We start from the raw sequence: 9,402 nt of genomic DNA, 5'->3' as shown, positions 1-9,402 counted from the left end.
TTTTTTTTGGAACGGACCAAAAAGGAAAGAGTACATATAAAATGGAACCGAGGAAGTACAAAAGAGAAAAAAGTTGCTGCATGTTCTCTTATCCGCTTCATGATAATAGATGTCAAGCAACTAAACCAGAAGAGTTATTAGATCCTTTTCCAAGATTTTACTAATATGTGTTTTATCTAGCTCGAGAATTTATCATATTAGTTAATAGATTTGTTTTGGTCTTGAAGAATCAGTCCCTGAAATGTGGTTTCTGTAGCACACTTGCTCTGTCTCTTTGTCATATGAATTTCGTGCTATGTTGTTAGGAACGTGTGATTACCTTTGGTTTTACTGAAAGTCTTGATCCGTATTCCGTTTGTTGCTGACTGCTCATTCCTGATCAAGTTACTTGTTTTTAAATGTAGATCAAATTAGGAGCGATGGATCAAGACGAAGCTCAAATTGAATGGGTCGTTACTTGTTTTTAAATGTCTCAGACGAACCTCATCCTGGCAAAGCATGCTATGTTCAGCATAAAGGGGAAAAGGGAAACGAGAAGAAGAAGAAGATAGAGAAGCTAAAATGCAGACAAGTAGTTTGCAACGCATAGTTACCTGTACCCTCTCAGCTTTAGCAGTCAAACCAAATAAGAGAAGCAAGTAACCGCCAAACTTATCCCACATGTAAACCCATTCAGTATCAATAGCTTCCTCTAAAGCCAGAATTCGAGCATGGACACACATTTCTCTTCGGTGACCTACATCGCTAGTTGCTTCATGCCTAAGTGTCCTATTTCTTAATCTGCAGAAAATTGAACCAGCAGCCAGTTCTTCATTTCTAAGACGGTCTCTTAATTTCATGACATCTGCTCGTGGAAGCACAAAATTTCCTCCCCTATCCCTCATCATTGTTAGATCATCAACCAATATAGCAGCTGAACTGGCCGACCTCTGCGGGGCAGAGTATGTACCGGATAAAGCATTTCTGGTCTGAGCAAACCATTAACATAATTGACATTCAGCGAGAAACTTAAAAATAAAACAAGAGGTAAATCTAGAATTTACAGATACAAGAGTCAGAAGACACCAATCACCATGAAGGTTTCATTATTTATATCATTACTACTCTCAAAACCAATTAAAAGTATCACCAAAACAAGTAACCTTGTGTTAATGCTTATATTAAGCACATCAAAGTTCAAGCAGAGTGTAGACGATATTGACATCAATAACGGGAAGACGGTACAAAAGCAAATTGCAAATTAGAGATTCAAATGGTGAGCAAAATAGAAATCACCAAAAATTTCAAGATTTAGGTTCAAATAGTACATTAATCTAACAGCACCATATGTTTTAAGCCAGTTTAGAGGTATCCCCATCCAAATCTTATGCAATAAGGTGGGACCATTCCGATAAAACAAGTCAATGTCAATACAAACACATTGTTATATGCGGAATGACATGGATAAAAAGTGTGAATGACATAATAAGCGTAATTGAATCTATTTGACCAGCCTTAACGTGGCTTTGTTATTTGCTGGTGTTTTCTCCCTTTGTGCTTTCTTGTCTCTTTTCTTGTTCTCAGAATTTTTGAGTACTTTGAGTTACCATCTCCGCCATGCTGCTTGTTCTCTTCTTTTTGCTGTTTGATGGTATCAACTGAACCATTATTGAAACGGACACTGCCTCTTTGGTTTCTAGGTAGATATTCGGACCATAACTTTGCTACACTCTGACTGAAATCAACTCGTATCCTTCGATCATCAACTTGAGTATTATCCATCTTAAAATAAGCTTGCTCACTGGACTCCTTGTCCTCAAACTAGATGAAAGCATAACAGTGACTATCCCCATTCTTGTGATCTCTAATAATTTCAGCAGATGTCACGGTTCCAAAGAGTGACAAGATTATTTACAGTGCTTTCTCTTCAGTTGACGGATTTAATTTACAAACAAAGAGCACATTGTCTGGGGGATTCATCTCAGCATCAGGAATGTCTCCTACACTTTCAAGTATACTGCTCGGGAGTGTGCTTCCTTCTCTTCACGAATACCTAATTCCTCATCCTTTGGCATCCAATCATCCTCTAGTCGCACATCATCATCAATCTCATCTTTCGGCTTTCTTTCAGGTGAAGCATCTGGAATCAAGTTGGCTAACTGGGAAGGATCATCGAAACGATCATACAATATGTAAGTGTGTTTGATTCGGATATTTTGATAAGGCTTTCCCTTGTCATCCACATAAGCTTTGTTTATCCTATTCAATGTGTAAAATCCTTCTGTAATCTCTCCAAAAACAGTATGCTCCCCATCAAGGGAGTCGAGATCATCACGTAACGTGATATAGAACTGAGAAGCATTTAGATTCTTCTCACCAGTACCAGTACCAGTACCAGCGCTAGCCATTGCAACAGTTCCCCTCTTTGAATGCTTCAAGTCAGAATGAATTTCATCACCAAAAAAATGAGCCTGATCACCATATAAAAATTTATATATCGAATCCCCTCCGAATCCTGTTCCGGTTGGATCTCCCGTCTGCATTGTGAAATCCTTTCGAACTGTGTGAAAGAGACAATTATGGTAATACTTTATATTGCATAATTTCAGAAGTTTTTACACGTTAAAGGACATCGATTGGTGAACAAATCCACGACCATGTCCCCCAAACTTGTCACAATCATCACCGACATAGCGGAGGACGAATTTTCCGAAAGAAATAACAGAGGACTAGCTTTTTTAATAAGCTATGGCTAACAATAACGTAGGACTATAAAATACTTCAGAAGGAAGAGAGTATAATCAGAAGGAAGAGAGTATATATATATAGAGAGAGATGGATATTCCTAGTTTTTTTAATGGAAACTTAAGGCGGAAATAATGTAAAGTTTCCTATTTTATTTATTTCTCCTACTTTCTTTAGGAATAGGATTTTATGATTTAATTTCCTTGTTGGAGAAGGATTTGGAAATAATTTTCGACTAAATTTAAAAATAATTACAAAACAAAGCCAAAAAAAGAGGGAACAAAGAAATGGCTACTTTCAAATAATAAGTACAAACTCCCCAACATTCAACTTATTACAAGGATAAATTATTCACCCGAGCCGTGTAAAAGGTGTAATTAAGGAACTGAACAGGTTGAGTTAATTATATGGCAATGACTCCTCAATTTTGCACGCCATTCAAGGTTACAGGGGTAGCTTCGTGTACAAAGCATCCAGTATTAGCAGGGTTGGAGGAAGGGTCGCACCCTAAGCGGGGAGGGGTGTGATGTAGACAGTCTACTCTAATGCGAATATTAGTGATTGAGGGTAAGCATGTTAAATTCCGCAATATATTTTCACAACTAGACCCGTAAAAGAGTAAGTCTTTGATAAACATTTATAGTTATGTCTTCTTCGTTTTTTTACTATCATATATCTTTTTAAAATAACATGTTTGTACTTTTTCCTGTTTATATGTAATCTCAAATGATTAGAAAATTCATGTACTTAACTATTACAGAGATACAAAAATTTGTGCACAAGTAAAAATAAAATAGAAAATATGTAAAGTAAAGATTAGTACAAATGTTACATTGAATTTTATTGTATTAGAATTCATATTTATTTTTTTATGTGCAAATCCTCACTTGGTGCTGATGGCTCAACTAGTTTCTACTGCATTACCTGCATTCATATGCATTATCTATCACAAGTATAATTGGTTGTTGTTTGCACCCGCCGTTCTTATGTGGAGACGGTTGTATTATGTTTGTTGTTTGTACCTTCCAAGCTTATGGGGGTCCGATTAGGTTATTGTTTGACTATAATTGTTTATATTGTGCTGGGTTGATTGTTAGTTTCTTAAATAGTTGGTTACGCCCTTATCTTGTCGCTCTTTGATTAGATTGTGGTTATGTGGAGTGGTGGTGTTACCGTGGGTTTTGCCTTGGTTAGATGAATTTCGTGGTAGGATCTTATCATTATTGTTAGGACCAAAATAAGCAGATGTAATGCAGAAGCTAGCAAAGAAAACCTCGAAAGACCACGAGTAAGAAGAAAAACGAGAAATATACCATAAGACACAAAGATTTAACGTGGTTCGGTCAATCGACCTACATCCACAAAGGAGATGAACAATCCACTATAAATATGAGAGTACAAAATATAGAGAAAAATAAACTCAACCAATTCACTCGAAATAAATGGGGGGTTCACGCAAGTGATAACGTATCACTTGTGACCCACAAATTCTCCCCCTAACAAAAACTCTCAAAACTCCTTGGACTACATTGTGAATGCTGATTAAGTTAGAAAGAACAAGCCTTTATTTATAGAGTACTAAACCTTTTCCTACCAAAAAAGGACTAGCCACTCCTAAACCTTTTCCTAAAGCGAAAACCTATTTATGGTAAGAAACTCAGAGCAATTAATACAAAACAAATCTCCCCCTTGGCCTGAATTTCTGACAAAAATAAATTTGTCCACCTTCTTCACATAATCTTCAATAACTTGCATCTCTTCTTCATAAACTCCTTTACAAAATCTATGCCTCAACACAGAAAACCTCTCTGAAACAATTTCTCCAACAAAAATCTTTGTTATTGTCAAAAAGATTGCGGATAGAAGTACACCCTCCAAAGCACACCCAATTTTTAACCTGGTTCAATCATCGATTATCGAACCACTGAACCTGAATCCATCATTGAACCATTGGACCTAACTACACCTAGCTTTGATACAACTTGTTAGGATAAAAAAAACAGGTGTAATGCGGAAGCTAGCAAACGAAACCTCGAAAGGACACGAGTAAAAAGACAAACGAGAAATATATCATAAGACACAAAGATTTAATGTGGTTCAGTCAATCGACCTACATCCACAAAGGAGATGAGCAATCCACTATAAATATGAGAGTACAAAATATAGAGAGAAATAACCTCAACCAAATCACTCTGAATACATGGGAGGTTCACACAAGTGATACGTTATCACTTGTGACCCACAAATTCTCCCCCTAACCAAAACTCTCAAAACCCCTAGGACTACATTGTGAATGCTAATTAAGTTAGAAGGAACAAGCCTCTATTTATAGAGTACTAAACATTTTCCTACCAGAAAAGGACTAGCCATTCTTAAACCTTTTCCTAAAAGGAAAGCCTATTTATGGTAAGAAATCAGGGAAATTAATACCCAACAATTATTAGGTTATTGGGCTTTCCCCTCTAGGTATGTTCCATTGACTTGGTCTTTTACTCAATGTATTATATCCCTTCATTATTACTAGCATTATCATGTTATATCTCCTTGTTAGATACTTGTGTTGTGCTTTCCTTAATTACATGTTATTTTTACTTGCTTTATCGTTGGAGCTCGTAGGCCAATACCTACTGAGTACTGCTTGTTGGTACTTCTATTACTTTTCTACACCCTGCAAATTATAATACGAGTTCTCACTATTGATTTGGATCTCGTGAGGAGCAGGTTTTGGGATTCAGTTACTAGGTTGAGCTTCTGACATTCATAGTTTTCGATCTCCCTCTATTTTGTCTGAGACTAGTCTTTGTTTTACATTAAGTGGCAATTTCGTATATATTTATATTTGTAATGCCTTGTACTTCTATTTTTATTAGAAGCTCGACTACCGACTGATGTCAGGTCTTGGATATTGTTGCATGTATATATCTTTCTACATTTCCCTTCTTCTATCTTGATAATATTCCCCATTCCCCCTTTGTTTTATTCCACGTGATAGCCCGTTACTCTTGGTTCCGAGCTATGGGGTTAGGCTTACCTACTCGTTAGGTGTAGTAGATGTCATCAAGACATGAGAAATCAGGTTATGAAATAACACTTATATCATTGCTAGAGTCTCATTGGACTATGTGAGACTCACACTTTTTTCATTCACATTATCCGGTATCTCGAAAATATGGTTGAAAGTTGAACACGCTATTTCACGTCTACTTTATCTTTCTGTGTTTGTAAAAAGGGTTGGATTCCCCACAGTACAGTCATAGTATGATTATCATGACCCTAATTTTGGGTCATGACCTTATTACCACTTATCATTCAATATTTTATTATAGTAAATGTCATAGTAAGATATTAGTTTTCTAATGATTTTATGTTCCCCCTTTGACTTAACCACCCACTCTAAGCTAATGTTTTGTCTGGCACTTAATCAAGTTAGAATTTGTTCTTTCTTAAAATAAAATTAAGCTTACTAATAGGGTGCTAGTTCAATGTAAATAACTATTTAAATAAAATGCATTTCCATTTTCTTAACTCATAGTTTTGAACAATTTACATTTTAAAGGGTATTGATTGTGCCTACAATTAATAAGATTGTTCAATAATGAATAGAGTTCACCACATACTGACATATTTTGTATAAAAGACACATGTTTTATATTAATCTATCTATCTATACTACCTTAAAAGCAAGAACTCCCTAACTTGAATGTTAAATTATTATAATACCCTCCGACTTAAAACACAATATTAGTATATCTTCTATATTATATTATACAAAATTGGTTTCCACCAAAATAGTTTGATTAGATGTATCATATAATTTACATCTAGGATTTAGAGTAGATAACAATTTGAAGTAAAATTCTATAAGATAAACTTATGATTTCTGAACCAGACATATAATTATAACCATGCGTTTTAACATTTTAATGTTAAGGCATCAAGTATATTAACATCAGAAAGAGATAACTGCAAATTTGGTTGAGTATTAAAATATACGGGACCATAGGCCATCGTAGATTCAATCGAACTCATTAAAGACTGTCTGGAATTTAAATTTCTAGCGTCTCTTAAAGATGCCAAAAACGTTTCAGGTATTCCCCATCAGAATTTCAGAAAATCATGAATGATATTTTTAATCCATATTTGGATTTTATCATTGTTTATATTGAAGATATTTTAGTATTTTCTAAAACATTTGAAATGCATATTAGGTATCTTGATATTTTTAAGAAAATTATTATACAAAATGGTTTGGTCATATCTAAACCAAATATGAGTTTATTCCAAACTGATGTTCGATTCCTAGGACATCATATTTGTCAAGGGAAAGTTACCCCTATTCAAAGAGCTATTGACTTTGCATCAAAATTTCCTGATGTTATTACTCATAGAACTCTGTTGCAAAGATTCTTGGGAAGTTTAAATTACATATCCCTTTTTTATAAAAATCTTTGTCGTGATTTGACCCCTTTATACGACAGGCTGAAGAAGAATTATAAATCTCCCTCGATTGATAGTCATACCACTTTGGTTAAGGATATTAAACTTCGAGTTCAATCCTTACCTTGCTTAGCTCTTGCCAACCCTTCTTGGCAAAAAATTATTGAGACAGATGTGTCTAATATTGGTTATGGTGGGATATTGAAACAAATTAATCTCAATGATAAAAATGAATATCTTATCAGATTTCATTCTGGAAAATAGAGTGAGGCCCAAAAGAAATATGCTACTGTGGCCCATGAGATGCTTACCATTGTTAAAAGTGAATTGAAGTTTCAGGATGATTTATACAATCAAAAGTTTTTAATAAAAACTGATGCTCAATCTGTCAAATATATGTTTAATAAAGATTTTAAGCAGGATGCTTCAAAATTAATATTTGCAAGGTGGCAAGCTCAATTAGCCCCTTTTGATTTTGAAATTCAATATAAAAGGGAGTTGATAATTCTTTACCAAATTTCTTATCCAGAGAATACCTTCAATAAAATGATTTACTAAACCTTTTTTGATGAAAGAACTCTCATTACTATTCTGAAGGTAATTATATTACCAAGAGATCTGAAAGGTCTTATTATTGAATAACTTATTGATAAAATTATAGAAGAATATTTCGAAGATCTTCTTATACATGATTATCCAGAAGAATATCTGACCGATTATTACTCTGAATGATTAAAAATTGTTATGTATGCAGGATGGATCCACCATGGATTCACGCTAAAGGCAGGGGAAGGGGAAGATCAGCCCAGAAAGATCATCCCAAGGACCGTCATACGAATCCACAGATAATTCACAATCTCATCAAGGATCGTCATACAGATCCTCATCAAACTCCCCAGTCATACAAGTGGGAAGAAGAACTTTGATAAATAAGAAGATTTCTTCCCAGAAAGAATCTTCATCCAGTTCAAGCCAATCTGTTAATTTGGAAGATATTCCAGAAGACAGTCCATTGTACGGTCACATGCAGGCATACTTAGCTGCTCAAAAGCAAAAAGATACTTTTGCTTCCATCACCAAAGATGATACTGATGATATCAAATCCTATAAAAAAATTACAGAAAAAAGAAATGATATTTCTTTTAAAAAACTCTGAACTTCAAAGAAAAGATGAACCATGGAAGATATTCCAAAGGTACCTAATCAATGGATTATATTATCCGAGTGAGTCATACAAAACTTGGTCATATTATGAAGAAATCTTGATAAGCTCAAGAAGTGCAAAACTTCAGCACTTCTCCGGTACAGGTTATAGCCCACATGAGAAAATTTATAACTTCTCAAAAATCATTATTAAACAGATTATATCTGTTGAAGACTGGGGTATTTCTACTATGAAGGAAAGGTAGATAAGCCTCAACAATACTCGAATGAATTTCACGTATTGGGATTATATCCAAGCATTTGATAAAGTGCTTTATTATAATAATGACAGACATACACACACTTGGTTCATAAAGGTGTGCGCAAAGATATTTGCAGAGCTAATCCCAAATTGGTTTATAAATTGGTGGTTATACCACGGTCCTACAGTTCAAATTTTACCTGAACAGTTCCTCAAGTTATACAAGGAATGGACAAAAGTGTCACCGGACCTAAACAAATTGTATCATGCAGATCATATATGTTGGCTAGAGAAAATAGATCAAATCTATTTCTTTATTGAATTTTCAATACCGTGGATTCATAAATGGACTCTTTGTCACGCCCCGAGACTACCCCCGAGATGCGGACACGGGGCCTACGAGCCGTGGATCGAATGACGGTCTTTGCGGGTCATTCGTCGTTTGCATCAGAGGCTGGGTAAAGGGGGCCTCGATCCACGAACACAGACCACGGACCGTGGGTCTTTCCGTGGATCTAGACTTAGCCAATTTTCTGAGCTGGATTTGGGGAGGGGTTGCAGTTGTGAACCATGGACCACCAGCAAGGGTCGTGGTCTGACCTACGGTCTATGGATGGCAACCATGGGTTGCACCTGCAACTTCTCAAAATCTGTATTTTGGTCTATCTAGGATACATGGTGTTACATTATCTCCCCTTTGAGAACATTCGTCCTCGAATGAAGACTAAACTAGCTGAAATAGAGGGAAAGAGTTGCAATCCATGCCACTAAACACTGAGAACTGAATTTCTGACTGAACTGAGTTCCAAGAACATGCAAATACGCTAAAAATGTAA

At 35.5% G+C, this 9,402-nt stretch overlaps 1 pseudogene; it reads right to left on the bottom strand.

The window, feature by feature from the left end:
* Positions 1 to 410: 410 nt before the first annotated feature.
* On the bottom strand, positions 411 to 2,671 carry LOC102603684 (peptidyl-prolyl cis-trans isomerase CYP59-like; annotated as a pseudogene).
* Between the last annotated feature and the right edge of the window lie 6,731 nt (positions 2,672 to 9,402).

This window comes from Solanum tuberosum, unplaced genomic scaffold, assembly GCF_000226075.1.
Source record: "Solanum tuberosum cultivar DM 1-3 516 R44 unplaced genomic scaffold, SolTub_3.0 scf00391, whole genome shotgun sequence".
Lineage (NCBI taxonomy): Eukaryota > Viridiplantae > Streptophyta > Magnoliopsida > Solanales > Solanaceae > Solanum > Solanum tuberosum.
Note: the sequence above shows the minus strand (reverse complement) of the source record. Positions and strands in the feature narration are given on the sequence as shown.